At 38.6% G+C, this 16,048-nt stretch overlaps 1 protein-coding gene and 1 pseudogene across 1 annotated transcript in view; one reads left to right on the top strand and one right to left on the bottom strand.

Moving 5' to 3' along the window:
* The window catches only part of LOC144727736 (acid-sensing ion channel 1-like), a 212,294-nt gene that overhangs the window by 129,173 nt on the left and 67,073 nt on the right, over positions 1-16,048 (bottom strand). The gene's annotated exons all lie outside the window — the stretch shown is intronic.
* On the top strand, positions 12,602-13,075 carry LOC144733195 (large ribosomal subunit protein uL23 pseudogene; annotated as a pseudogene).

The following is a 16,048-nucleotide window of genomic DNA, read 5'->3' as shown; positions in this document are numbered from 1 at the left end:
CGACCCCAAGAGGCGACGGGGAGACGCTACGGCAGTGGTGAAGGAAGTGCAAGTAAATGAAGATGTAATTTACATGCTTAAATACTCAATAATGTGGGTGACGTAACCGTTACAATGTTTGATGTGTTATTACAGTCGGTTACTCGTCGTATATTCAACCCGCATGCCTCTATTTGAGCTCATCAATAGGCATGCTGATCCATGAGGTTTAGTTACTGTTGTCTCTTATTTTAATACAATTGTATATATAAATATCAATACATTTTCTTACATTAGATTTGGTCTGAATTTACTATAATTGCTTTCAGACTTTATTTTAGGTTATTCATTTTCATTTTAGGTGATATCAACTTACCATTTTGTTTGAGCAACATTTTGTAATGGCAAAATAAAATTGTGTGGCTGTCTGTCAAAGTACATTCGAAAAAGACAATGAATCACAAACATAAATCACAATAAAAGCCACTTTAGAAAATTGTAATTTGCTTTAAAACGGTAGGAATATACGTACAGTATATTTGTAATAATAACATTCACTTTAAAACGTAGGCTTTCACGACAAATGTTCTCCATAATAGAGTTTTTTGGGTTAGATTGTGTAAATATAAATGTGTCGTTAAACCCACCACCACCCAACACAGCCAATTTGTAAGGTTTGTCACCTAAAAAAATATGCCAATTCGTTACTAATATAGCACACCAATTCACACTGGTGTGCTGTCCGATTAATGAATTGCCATGTTTTGTTTACATGACAAACCTTAGTAATTGGCTGTGTCAGGTGGTAGTGGGTTTAACGACACATTTAAATTCACGTGATCTAACCCAAAAACCTCTATTATGAATAACATTAACTTTCAGACACACCCAAACTAGTTATATTACAAGTGTTGTTCAATATCCTTCAAGATCCACCTCTTCTCCCTTGATCATCCTTCCCTCCATCCATCGATAGGTACCCCGGTAATTCCTGCACCCACTAACCTCCCTCCTCATCTTCTTGGTTCTTTCGGTAAAGTCACGTAGAAGGGAAATAATAAAAATAAAACATAATAAAATAAAATTCTCACCACGTTTTGGCCACAACGCAAGCAGCCGTCCTCAGTTGAAGAAACAGAGCTGTCGGAAAGACAGCGTCCTAATTAGGACGCTGTCTTTCCGACAGCTCTGTTTGTTTTATTTTTATTATTTTATTTTTTCCCTTCTACGTGACTTTACCGAAAGAACCAAGAATATGAATTCCTGCAGTCACGAAAGCTTTAAATCGAATCTCCCTCCACATACCCCATCCCTATTCACCATATCAGTATTACCTACCCTCATTGTTCTACTCATAACCTTTGTAAAGCGCCTTGGATAAAGGTGCTACTTAAATAATAAAAGATAAGATTTTCTGCAGCGTACAAATTTTTAAGCTTTGCAAACTTAATTTTGTTCTTTTACAGTTCGACGAGTGATGATAACAGGCCAAAGCAATACTATACATCAAAAGTGTTAACATTAAGAGCCTTAAATAATAATGCTTACATAATCAGCATCACGAAATAAATTGTCAATTTTATTTAAGGAAATCTCATTGACTTTGCTATCCATCCGCACAAACCAAGACAGATGCGGTTACTTGATGCACAAAAGGAAAATAAAAAATAATGTCCAGTGTGCGACTGTGGTCACCCAGAACAGACCATGGACATAAAACGACTCAACACCCAATTCACAAATACGAAGCTACATACTCCGCTCCTCCTGATACAATAATCTGGCTCAACCACCTAAGTTTAAAATGAAAGTTGTTGCTCGACATCAACATCACCCATAGGAACAAATTATTGAAACAAAAACAACCTCACAGATGAATAAATTACCAACAGAAATGCTTCCTGAGATTGCGCACTTGGATTTTCAAGTCTGCTTTAATGACATTGCATGGGTACAATCGGGGGTTCTCAAACTCCATTAACAGTGTTCAGATAAACTTTCATGCACAATAATTGTTTACGTTTATAAGAGCGTTATACTGCTTCTGGATTTTATCCATACTCACAATCTTTATTTAGACGATTTGTGAGTGCCTGCAAAAATCTTTCACATGCACAGGATACTGTCACCTTCTTCTCTCGGCACATTGTGATCTCGCTTTTCGTGATCGTATTTGAATGTTCCAAAATTACTCAATCGGCATCTTTCTCACCTCTTAAAATCATAATTTTTATCTCCAATGGTGTCCGTTCAACACCAATTTGTATTTCACTGTAGTTTTACTCGACTTAAAACTTTCGTGACTGCAGGAATTCATATTGTTTGGGTCTTTCGGTAAAGCCACGTAGATAGAAGAAAAATAAAAATAAAAATCACGACGTTTATATGTAGCCCTAATTCATAGCTTTCTGTGCTAAGTTATTCTCATCTTTTCCTGTAATATATTACCATTGGTTGTTGCAATGACTGTGTCGTCACTGCATCTGAGATGATTCATACTTACTCCATTGCTGGTTATGTTTTTATATCTTCAATCCAGTTATGAGAAAATATCTTCGATTGTCACTGTGAATAGTCTTGGTGAGAGCATATCTCCTTTCCTGGTTTTGATCATTTTCATATATTTTTTATTAAGGCCTTGGTTTTTGAGACCTTGAAAGACTGCATCATGTCCTTGCATTCAGTGGAGACTGAAGCATTAACACAGACAATGGGTTTCGAAAGTAAATTTTCCATGGCTCTGCAGCATTGCCAACTCATTTGTCCTGTCTTCGATTTGATTGATAGGACAGTACTATGTTATAAATTATAGAAACCCATTTTAGAAAATAGGTTCGCTCTTGTAACTAATTAGCCACTACACTGATTGTGATTAGGTTATCCGTGACCTTGGTAAGACGTTTGTATGTATCATGATAGGAAAGTGGGTCTTATATTCTACACATCTGTTTGTTTCCATTTATTCACAAAGGAATGATAGACATGTCACTGAATAATTGAGGTACTTAATTTATATGAATTACATTTTGTAGAAAAAAAGTTTATAATTTTGATCCATAAGTTACTTGAGCTTCTTGAACGATGTCTACTATGATTTATTCTGGTCCAAGAGCTTTATTATCCTTTCTCCATTATGTGCTGGACAGCGTTTGCCTTTTCAGGTGTGGCATGAAAAACACCCTTCTCACCTGAAACATAATTTTCTTTTCTGGGCATTGCAATTTTGGTTTTATATAATTCCGCCACTATTTTTTACGACTGTTTCCATGGATGTTGTCACAGTTACATCTTGCACTTAGCCTCTTTTTTTGCTACTTCGTGTTATAACATATTTAATAACTTTTGTGTGGCGCTTTCCTCTCATTTGTGTTCTCATTCTTTTCTTTAAGGATTTACAGATTTATGTATATTCTCTTATTTTACCTTTAAATCCCTTTTCGTATTTTTCTCTTTTTTGCAACGTGCATATTGTAGTTTCAGCCGTGTCTTGTTTTTATTTAATTTTGCCCCCTCACTGTCAGTGCACTGTCCATTAAAATCAATGTTAGCTATTTAATCATTTTAAATGGTGACATTCATTTTAACATTTCCCATCTCGAAAGATGTTATGATGCTGCTTAGATTCAATATAATATTACTTGTGTCACGCACTAGATTTTGACGTCTTGTTTTTGCCCGTGATTAGATGTATCCACTGTTCGGAAATATTGAAGTGTAACTTGTAAACAAAAACTATCAATCAGTGAATATTGCCTACAATAACGAATTGATTGGAAATATGCACTGAAAACTTGGAGCATAACCTGAAATGTGTGCAAAGCATGGAGAGATGCATGCTGCGAACTGCACTGAAAGACAGGGAAAAGATCGCATGAATAACAGAGAAAACACAAATTAACTGATGTCATGTTGACTATTAATAAAGGGAGGTGGGTTTGGACAAGGGGAATTGCAAATGGACAATACTGCTGATGAGACGGCAGCTAAAGAAGATAACATGCCATGTGCAGGAGCTAGATGGATTGTTACATCTACATGAAGGATTGAATAGATGTGGGAAGGCCTTCAACCAGCGATGGATAGAACAAGGCTGCTGATGATATTTGTGTAATAAGTTGCTTTAAAGCAATTGAATGAAATTATGCTTTAATGATGAAATAATTATAGAATCTGGTTACATAAGAAATCAATGAAAGACTGCAGGCAAATTTTGGATTTGAAGTGGCGTTTGATAGTTGTAAATATGATGTATCTGTTTGTCCTGCAGATTGCATCAAAAACTGGTGAATTTCCTGCGAAGGCCATCAGTAAGGAAAGCGTTAATGCTTGTTATCGCTACCAGAGTAGAATATAAACAACCGTGATAGGGACATGTCTCATTTGAGAAAGTAATTGCCTCTCAGAGGACCTAGTGTTCAAAAAACGCAATTGTATTTTCACACTGTCAGGGTCCACCACTCATTAGCAGAGTGAGGGCCTGACCCTCACTTACTCCTAAAATTGTTACATAAATAATATAGTACAAACATTGGCTTTTCGCTGTGATAAATGTTCGCAATATTGTACAACCTATGACTGCTTTCAGTCTGTGTCCGAGGTAATTAACTTCCCTCCAGGGTTACAAAACATTATTATCTTGCCATTGCTTTAAGTACCATTATGTGATGAAAACATAAAGTCGTAGGGCCATCTGCCAAGGTATATAAATAATTTCACCACAATTTTCATAAATGATTGCATTTCAGTCTACAATAAGACAGTATTTTAAAAAAATGTACGTATGTTGTGATTTATACTAATACATTTATTTTGTATATACTGTCTATACAGTTTGTGACATTCACTTTAAAATTTTAAAAGGTAAATACATATTCATTCAAGCAGACAAGACGTACGATTTTTTATAAGTGTTTATTGAAGCTCTTCTCTAACAAATATGACACGAAGCAAGTGATTGCGAGAGCAACTCCCACTACAATATTGCTGGTCATAATATAACTCTACATCGGTCCACCCTACAGAAACAACGTGCTGATTTTGTGAGTTGAACCATAATATCTGAATGTTTTTGCTACCACTGCAATAAAGTGATTACACATAAAGCAAGATGTATAGCATCTCCTTCACACCGCAACCCTTTCTCCAGTGACACCGCTGCAATTCTAGGAAATGCATATGCCCTGAAGCTTCACTCACACCAAATCAGTGAATCTGCTGCAGTATAAATGTCAATTCACTATTGGTTTCAGGGCATCTCTCCACCAAGTGGGGGTGGGAGTTATTTGATCATCCTGGTGAGTGTGGGTTGACAAAGACAGGGAGCATATATGTGGGGAGCATAGCAGTATAGCACAATAATGGATGTTTTCTGCACTGCCCACACAGTATCTCCATTACGTTTATTGTGCATGGCTCATAATGGTTGTTAGATTTTAAGCTTAATTTTTTTTACGTGAGTTGAATCAGCCGTATTTATGTCAATTATTAACATTCAAATTGTAGTCACCGTACTACCTGAACAGTCTCTTCAACTGCTGAATACGAAGAGGATCTCAGCCAGTCTGAACAACCACACAGAAGTACTCAGGTAATCATTTATTATTTGTAATCCCGTGAAAATTGCTGATAATTTATATATACGGGTTGTCTATTTCAATAATCACATTTAAAAGTACACTTTACACTCTTACCCAAATATAAACATGTATTGTTTAATTATGGGTTTATATGTAGGGAAACAAGATAATATATATAAATCAAGAGTCAAATGCTTTCCAAGACATTCTCACCTATTTGTAATGAGGCTTGATACATTTTTCCATAAACCATTTTACAAACACATCTCCAGCACATTTCCCCCCATACTGCTGAACTGGAGATAATTTATTTTCTCAATGGATCAGGGAATAAGAGCCCAGTCCCAGATTTAGACAGTCTAAGTGACTTGACAATCATTCTATAGTATCTGTAATTGGAATGAATTAGTTTTACGAACAGCAATGGTTTAGGCACAGATTGCCAGGGCTTTTGAGCGAGGCCAAATCGAGGAATGTGTGAGTGACTGGGTACGTCAAAAATTATCACCGTGAAACAGTGTACACGGGGCCATTGACATGCACGGGTTCATCCTCACTGAGAACACGACCCATTTTGGTGAGCAAATTACCCTGAAGTAAAAATTACAGCTGTTTGGAATTGAATTTTAGTGACTTGGTGGAACTGCATGACTCTTCACGAGGAGTAAAGACAGACCACATTGGCCTAAATTGCACAGCCAATAGAAAATAGGATTTGAAGGAGCTTTTCTTAGGAAATATGGCACAAATATTATTTGTGCCGTTACCCATGCTACACACGTGTTGTAAGGTATAAGATCAGTCACCAATGTCAGATAGGGGTTGTTAAATCTACTCCAGGTTTGTCATTTCTTATTACTACACCTTTATTTGACACAGCAAGAAATATGCACTTGCCTTGTATGTGATAGGTGTTCATAATATAATTCTGCCTTTCAAATATTAGTTTACAGCATTGTTTATGTTTACAAGACACACGGTATAACATATTACAATATGAAATATAGCTTCATGAATGCAGTTTGACTTTAAAACGACACGTGCATGTAGTGAAACACACCTTATCTACCTGTGCTTGAATTTGTAGTTTATTGATTTTAGTCGGCGGCTTGCGGGAAGCAGGAAGGGTTAAAGGGCTCAGGGGTGGTTTGCCAAGTTGTCAGTGAGGTCCCTCGTGTGCCTGTCCGTGCACGAATGTGTCTGAGTGTCAATGCATGTGAGCAAGCATGACTTTGTGTGTGACAGCCTGCATTTGTGCCTGATTGCTAGAGATAGCATTGGATCCACAACCTTTAAGTCTGAAAAAGAAACCGTAGGTTTGTGCAAACAAAAACAACAACAATCAATCAAGAAAACGTTCCAAGGTCGCCCATTGTACCACTGGGATAATCTGTGCCCATGTGGCATGATAAATCAAGTGTAATGCTAGGGAATTCTCACTGTGCATTTCTGTAATTGCATGTCAAATATCATTTGCTTGGCTCGACTGCTGGCAACAAGCACATTGTTGTCAGATTTTTTTGCTCTCGTGGCTTGGTCATTGACCAACACAGGCAGTGTGCATCAATGTGGGATACCAACACCACTTTTCCCTGCTCGTGACCTTTCCCTTGCTAATTCAAACAACCTTTTTCGGTTGAAAAAATGTATATTTAAAATGTACAAGTATTTTTGATCGACAAATAAAGTTTAATTAGAATGGTGGCTACACTGAATTTTTTAATGAGTCCAATAGAGAAAAAAAAACACGTTTTACCATAACTCGAGTACCAACATGTGTTTGTATCAATTATTACATGGAAATGGCTTTATAAAATAAAAAGGAACACATTTTTAATTGATATTGTATCTCCTTTAACAATGTAGCCTGATCAAGAGGTCACCTTTCTAACGTCAACACATGAATATTTATTTGACGTACCCTTTATGACTACAGATAACTATAATGACGAACCATTGTGCTTTCTCAGATATTTTATAATAGCATTTTAAAATAGTCAAAATATGTGCACGTTTAAAAATCTCAATCTAGCAAATGGCTGTCATTTAATAGTTCCAAGCAAGTATGAATGTCCTTGGCCAAATCACCTGGAATGTGCTTGACTTCATGAGATCCCAGAATACAAGTAAGACTGAGCCTGGATAGTCATTGCATGAGCGACCACCATTAACATTTAAAAAAATTAACCCGTAAAAAAAAGTTTTTCACTATAAATCCTTTATATGCGTGGCGGCTAGAGTCCTCTCGTCCTCTGGCTTGAGATGGCTGCCACCTATGGGTCAGATGATTGCCTGCTACCATTAAGCAATTGGTAATTAAATAGAAATGTTTTTTTCCTAAAAAGTGTAAAGTTATGGAAATATTTTTTCACGAAAATAAATTGTCACGCACAACGAGTCTGTGTGCAAAATGTCAGCTCGATTGGATCACGGGAAGTGGGTTATTTGCATGGTCGTAAGCGCACAAGCAAGCAAGCAAGTGAACTTAATATAAAGGATTTAATAATAATAAACAACAGGCCGCTGTGGGGCTGTAAATAAATATGCATTAAGACGTGTTTTTTTATTTTATATTGCGTCTATGGTATGTATTGAATGTTTGAGCAATTGTGTACATTCGTTTGCTTTTGAGAAGAGTGCAAGTGCATGCAGCAGCGTGTACTCTCTAAGTCGACTGAATATCTATGTATGTACGTCCCCGTGTGTGTTTTTGTGCATGAATGTGTCTGTACATGTATTTGACTAAAACTGCTTGTGTATGTTCCATGTAATGGCTATTGTAACTACACGTGTGCTTATACATGCCTCCAATACTATATTTGTTGTACAATGTACTTATCATTGTGCATCTACTCCAGGCAAATGCCAGTCAAGCAAGTTGTACATTCATGTTTTCAACCAAAATATGCCAAATTTCACCCAGTATTTACCCACGACGCGAAAATACAATAGCTTACTGAAACTATTATGGTTGGATATATATTTTTAGTCTGCTTAAAATTGGCGTAATAGAATCAATTACCTCACTATCATTATTTTTTGATGCAGTTTAATGTCTGGTAATGGAGAGTGCATATAATAAGCAGGCATTGAAATTGCCATGCAATGGAATGTTAAGCACAAACCATAATATTCATATTTTTTTCTGTAAAGAAGCCAGTGTTCCATGCATTTAAAGTCGGGTTACCTTAAATACAATATTTAACCCAAATCATACATTATTTTGTAAGCACACTGAACATCTAAATAAATAATCATTTTTATGATTATCTCAGTGTGCACATATTTCCTCTCTCTGTAACCTATCAGAATCAAACTAATATATATTCTATTGCAGTATTTACAGTCCTGCTGCATCCATAGAATATTTAAAAAAAGCAGCTACAATAATTAGCCAATTAAAAAAACTCACAAACCATCCTGATAAAAAACTGAATTACGTGAATGTAACCCAATTTAATGCCATCAGCGAATAGTGTCCAGTAATTACCAAAAACTAATTTGAATCAACTGGGAATGTTTTGTCAACTCAGTCCGTTTTCATTTTATTTGAAAAAAAAATTCACAATTATTATGAAAACGTTAATAATTTCAACTCTATCCAAAGTACTTGGAACTTCAATTTCTCCTTTTAAAATGAAGCAATGCTGTATACATTTTATGTTTTCCATAAACTCAATTATTTATTCACGAATTATTGGGGAAGTTAATATTTAGTGACAAAGATTATTAGGGTGCCAGGTCCGTGGCATTACTTATTTGTTTTCACCTCCAGCCATCTATACATGATGAGCATCGTGTCTATAATAAACTGCGAATGAAACAAGCATGGCATTACAACACCAATCATATTGTTCTGTGGGAACCTAGTCACTCTACAGCAAATTCGATGACAATTTACTCATTCATGTTTGGGGGAAGGGAAAGGGGGTAGAACAGACAGTGCACGGTATCATTTATGGATTTAACTTTTTGAAATAATGGCTTACGGAAAGCGTGAATCGTATCTCGAGTAGACACCTGAGCAAATCACAATAAAGGCAAACTTCGTCAATAAAAGCATGTACACACTACGAGCGTGTATGTTGCATAGGAAACCAATTTCATCATAACTATCGATGACTTTGCTAGCAATGAGACGTTTTCTTGCAGTAGACTTCACCTTTACTCGGTCGGCGGTGATAATGTTTACTAGCAGCTGTACATATATAATATAACTTGGTGAGAATGTTCCATTGGATTCCAAACTGTGTATGCACCCGCTGAGAAGGTAAACACACTGAACACATTATACGAATAGAAGAGTTATAAAATGTAATGTGCAGTCTTTGTCCAAGGTCCCTTGATAATACCCACAAGCGCAGGATCACTGCGAGGCACACAGACGGTGTTTATAGACAGCTGCTCGCATCAAGCATAATGCGTGGAGCGCCACAGTGGGGGCACAACTGCCAGGGTGGTGTCTGCAGGTGTAAAACTGCAAGTACAAATTATCACCAAATGGAATATTGCACATACCACCGACTGTGCTGGTCTGCATCACTATTAAAGGATGTTAATAATTACAGTCATGTTAATTATGGGGTAGATTATCCTGTACACCGTGGAATCTCAGAATTAAAAAAAATATTGTAGCGGTGCATTATACATTTTTTTTTTTACAATAATACACAATTTGCCAATGATTTATGGAGGAAAGTCTCAAGATTAGTTTTTTTTTCCATGGGGGCCCTACATTGGGATGTCGGGCCAACACCATCAATGTGTGACTTCACGTGGGAGGAAACCGGAGAAAATCCACGCAGAGGAAGGGGGTGATGCCCAGCACTACCTTCCCCTGTACACCACGCGCTGCCCCATGCTCACACCTACTGACAAGCCCTGCCGATAACCCATTCAAGTACAGTATATTCCAGATGTAAACCCGCCTTGTGTGATCTGACTGGATTGCGCATTTTTACGGTGATTTGGTCATACACACAGATGACAATTATGTTTTTTTATTTCATTATGGCATTTGAAATGGTGTGTCATAAAGACAATAAAACATTGATGGAATGCAAATAAAGTATCTCAAAAGCATGTTTAAATAAAATAAGAATTTATTCAGAGTAGAAAAAGTGTGTGGGGGGGAAACTTCACAGTTCTTTTAAAATCTACAATTGAAAATGAATTCCTTCTACACTTTATACAACCCCCACTGTGAAGGGGAGATACAGAGGCAGATACCAGAGAGAAAGGAGACAGAAATACGCATAGACAGGGGAAAATACAGGGTGACATAGGGAGACAAAGGGACTTGCTAGCGAATTGCAACAAAATCACAAAAAATACTATTTTAATTTTGAATTCGGATTCACAATATGAGCGAAGCATAAAAAGTGATATGCGGTGTGCCCCTACTCTGAACAAATGGGTTACAGCAGGGGCGGTTTCTTCATTAGGGCGATTGGGCGACGCACCACCAATGTCATTCAACCACAGAGTCACGCTAGCCGTCACTGTCAGCCTCTGGATATAGTCCAATCAGCGTCATGTCACGTTCTGTGGAGTACCGCCTCTTTTTGGGCGATTTCCCTACGGCTGAGAATCGCCCCGAGTGGCCTCATAGACTTACATTCAAAGATGTTTTTTTTCGAACGGGGGCGCTGCAATGCATTCTCTATGGCTTCCGGGAGGGCATGCACTAACGTGCTTACGTCATCATACGTGCTAACGTCATCATACGTAAGCACGTTTCATCCAACAATATAATTTATTGCCACCTAGTGGAATCTTTAATAAAATAAACTTGAGTGGTTTGTTTTAATAGTGAGTATATAAACAAACAAGATGTATTGTAAGAGTCACTTTATTTTTCATTAATATTAAAGAAGTGAAGTTGCCTTTACATGCTTAAGCTGTTAGTTTATTCATTGCATGGGTGGACCTTATCCTTATCAATCATCCAGACATTTGCCCCCCCTGAGAGATTTTGCAGGAGCCGCCACTGGGTTACAGTATTTGCTTCATGACATGGCATTATGGTCCCAGCTGTCTGAGAGGACATCATCACCTGTCCTTGGCAATCCTGAGACGACAAGTCTTGTATAAACTACAGCACCACCAGTCGACAGTGACTTTCAACCTCAACATAAATTGGGCAGCACATCCTGTTAATCACCAAGACAATTGGTTATCATCGACCAATTTTTACTACATTGTGAATGCTATGCAATTTACAATTGTTTTCTAGCACAATTTCAAAGAGAATCAAACTTTTAATGGATTCGTTTTTTTATACTCAGCAGGAAGTAAATTTACAAATGTTCCTTCTTGGCATGCTCCATTTTAACCAAGCACGTTGAGAACACATGACAGGACTAACAGCTCCTATCATTTTAATTGCTGGAGGGGTTGCCCGCCCTACGTGAAAATCCTGGCTCCGCCATTGTCTGCGGGAAAGACATGGCTACACTAAACATACCATCATGTATGACCGAGATATTCCTAACTTGTAAAATGATCTACAAAGAAACCGTCACAGTTCAAACATGTCAATTGCTTGTTGATTTATTCAATTTCCCAGTGCTCGGGTAAATTTCTGTGGCACATTAGGAATGGACCACTCTTTTAATTGTTTTCTCGTGCAGCAAGGGAGTAAAGTGTGGTTTTGTGAAACTCCTTATGTGCTGTGCAATACATCGATGCATGTGTACACCAGCATGCGATAACGGAGTTGGGCCTGTAGGGGGCTGGCAGGGTTATTGATTAATCGCACTTGTACACCAGTCACATGGTTAATGGCGACTCGGTTGAAGATTGCTGTGTGTGACACACGTGCTGTTGCATCTTACAAATTAACCACAATAAATGTGTTTGCCCTCAATTTGGAGCACCTGCCCACGTCCTTCATTTCGAGTGTGCAACATTTTATGGCGAGCCAGACAGGAGAGTTTCCTAGAGTTCACTGATGGGGATCAGCTCTTCCAACGAGACGGACCAAGAAATTGTACGGGCACCAAATGTAAAGACAGTCGTGCAAGGATCTGAACGTTCTTCACATCATGGTGCCCAAGCCCCGCAAGGAAGCAGCGGCCGCGGCTCCGGCCAAGCCCGAGGGGGTCAAAGGCAAGGGGCATCCAGAGGGCGGCAAGGCCCACGGGGCCGAGGGTGGCAAGGACCGGGGGGCCAAGGCGCGGCCCAAAGGCGAGGCGAGGGCCAAGGCACTGAAGGCCAAGAAGAACGTGCTGCGCAGGGTGCACGCGGTGCGCCACCGCAAGGTGCACACCTTCCCCACGTTCTCCAGGCCTCACATGCTGTGGCTGCAGCGGCAACCCAAGTACCCACGCAAGAGCGCACCCACGCGCAACAAGATGGACCACTACGCCATCATCAAGTTCCCACTGACGACTAAGGTGGCGATGAAGAAGATCGAGGACAACACGCTGGTGTTCATCACAGACGTGCGCACCAACAAGCACCAAATCAAGCTGGCGGTGAAGAAGCCCTATAACATGGGTGATCAAGACAAAATATAAGCTGTGGTCATTTGGTTGTTAAGTTGTTTAAGATATTTTTTGTTAGTGTTGTGTTTAATATGTTAAGAAGGGGTTATTGCTTAAGATGGAAAAAAATGGTGAGGAAAAGGTTTCAAGTATGTTGGTAGGCTGATATGTAAGTACCCAAGAACTAAATTCCACAAGGCATTATTTTAACAGGTACTGGGAAAAGAATCCTAACCATTTCTGGTCAGTAAAATGTGAAGCATGGTTTATTAATACCAGAGTGTCTGGTAATTCCAAAAGCATAATCTAATGCTTGGGTTCCTGTCTCTTTGTGCACAAAGAGTTGGAGCTCACCCAAAAAAGAGAGCTTATGGAGTGGCGCTATCTTGGAAGGGATATCTCTAGAGAAATTGTTTTCACGATTTTATAAACTCCTTTCATGGCCAGTTTAAGGAAAAAGACTGCAAAAGGTTGCAAGGGGGAAAATGGAGTGTCGAAATGACACTCATTCTGTGGGGGAGAGTGTGGCACATTAGGAATGGACCACTCTTTTAATTATTTCCTCGTGCAGCAAGGGAGTAAAGTGTGGTTTTGTGAAAGTCCTTATGTGCTGTGCAGTACATCGATGCATGTGTGTACACCAGTATGCGATAACGGAGTTGGGCCTGTAGGGGGCTTGCAAGGTAATTGATTAACTGCACTTGTACACCAGTCACATGGTTAATGGTGACTCAGTTGAAGATTGCTGTGTGTGCATTTTACAGATTTACCACAATAAATGTGTTTGCCCTCGATTTGGAGCACCTGCCCACGTACTTCATTTCGAGTGTGCAACATTTCTGTTACACGTTTACGGTAATTACATTTCACAGGGTGTTATAAATTAAAAGTATAAATGTAAGTTAAACAAACTCAACTACTTCCCATGTAAAACGCTCCAAATGTGTTTATGCTTTTCAACACAGGAGTGAAAATACAGCATATTATGGGGTTGTCACACATGAGGGGGGGCGGGCACCAGGGGGTGGGGAAATGGGAATGTTGGGGGTCCATCGCCCAGCGACCGGGGTACTTCCTCTGGTATCTAAATGCTCTTGAAGTAAATGGAAAGATACTCCTCCGCTAAACACCGTATTGAATGTGCTTTTGAACATTCGGCCAAAACATGATGCTGCATTCAGGTTAAAACAGTTTATGAATAGTTTATTAAAATCTTGCATTAAATGTTAGTGTCCCGTAGACGGCCTTCAAGTTCACGTAAATCTCCTGGTATGGAATATGACTCCTTACAACATGCAACCTGCCACATTCTTAAATAATCCACAAGACATTCCAAAAGGTTATGGATCACCTACAAAACCACGTATTTAATTTTTTTTCTTCAAAGGCAAATATATTTAAGGAGTCTACATCACTCCGGAATTTTTAAGCGGTTTGTAAACTGTGGATGTGTGCCGCTGTACAGTATATTTTATGGTAAAAAAATTATTATGCAGCTTAACTTGTGATGACAGCCAGCACCTCATATACCATTCTATAGCCAATGGCAAAATAATATCACACCCTATTTGAGCCAACCTCAATTTCACCAATTTCACCACATGAATGTAGTAGTTGTACAATGCAATAAAGTAAACTGTGAATAGAGATATTTTAAAAAAATGTGCACTGTAAATAACTCAATTAGATTCTTAATTTTGGAGCAATTAAATGTACAAATTAAGTCAATTAAAATGAAACCACTTATTTGGTGATACTATGTTGGCAGTGATGCACAAATAACGAAAATAGTGTCCATGAGCTGCACTCTCTGTGGCTGTAAAGAATGTCCTTCGCCCAAAACGTCACGTGTCATACTCTACAGCTGACGCTTTCTTTATAAGGCAGTGTTATTGACGCATGTGAGTTTTTTGTTACAAAAATGGTAAGCTTATTTAACCTTAAAATATATTCATTGTTATTCCTGAAAAGTGTAACTTCACCAGACGCCTAATTTTGTAAACAAACAACAATCCCAAGCACCTTTGAAAGGGTAATTTTTCCATAATTACGATAAATAGGAAGGTGCCTTCGTCAGCAATCGAGATGAAAATGTAAATAAGCACCACGCTTTAAATGGATGAACTGCCTTACTGTATGAGCTTGATATAATTCAGATTAATCTCCACCTCCCCTCCCCTCCCCTCCAACACAGGGAGAACCATTAAATAAGGGCAAGTGTCAGTCAGTCAGTTTATTTCAGGTAGGGCCCACTGAGCTAACAAAGCTCTTTTTCAGTGACGATGGGTCGTTGTCTTAATGGGGTAAAGAAGCACGAGAGGTCGATGGGCTATGACTTTGTCTCGTATAGCCTGCAGGCACATGAGGCGTAACACTTCTCAATGGCCGACAAAGTAGATTTATCCATCACTACAAGCATCTCAGCTGTGTGTCTATTTCGAAAATGTGACCTGACATCGATACGTTAGTGGGAGGAAAAAGGCACAGGCATTGCAATACAGTGGTACCCCGGAGATCGAACTTAATTCGTTCCAGAAAGCCATTCGAACACCGATTTGCTCGAACACCGATTTAATTAATTTTCCCCATAAGAATTAATGTAAATGACATTAATTGGTTCCAGACACAAAAAATATCTCATTATAAAGCATTTTACACGAAGTTTACAGTAATTACATGCATAAAATCATACAAAAAAACAAGAAACACAATAAATAAATTGAATAAATGAATAAATATGTGTTATTATTTGGAAGGGGAGTCCCCTTTGTCTGGGCAAGCGTCATGCACGCTGGCCATACGCGTCTCAGCCGTACAGGCTTTTTTCAAGTCGTGATTGCCCGTTCGACCTCCGAATTTCGTTTGGTTTTCGGGGCAAAAAATGTTCGGAAATATCGTTCGAACACCGATTTGTTCGAGTTCTAGTGCGTTCGATCTCCGAGGTCCTACTGTATTGCGCTATTGGTGAGCCCTAATTTTTTGCGGTCTTGGTTAATGTTTGAATAA

This window comes from Lampetra planeri, chromosome 2, assembly GCF_965212315.1.
Source record: "Lampetra planeri chromosome 2, kcLamPlan1.2.h2, whole genome shotgun sequence".
Classification (NCBI taxonomy): domain Eukaryota; kingdom Metazoa; phylum Chordata; class Hyperoartia; order Petromyzontiformes; family Petromyzontidae; genus Lampetra; species Lampetra planeri.
Note: the sequence above shows the minus strand (reverse complement) of the source record. Positions and strands in the feature narration are given on the sequence as shown.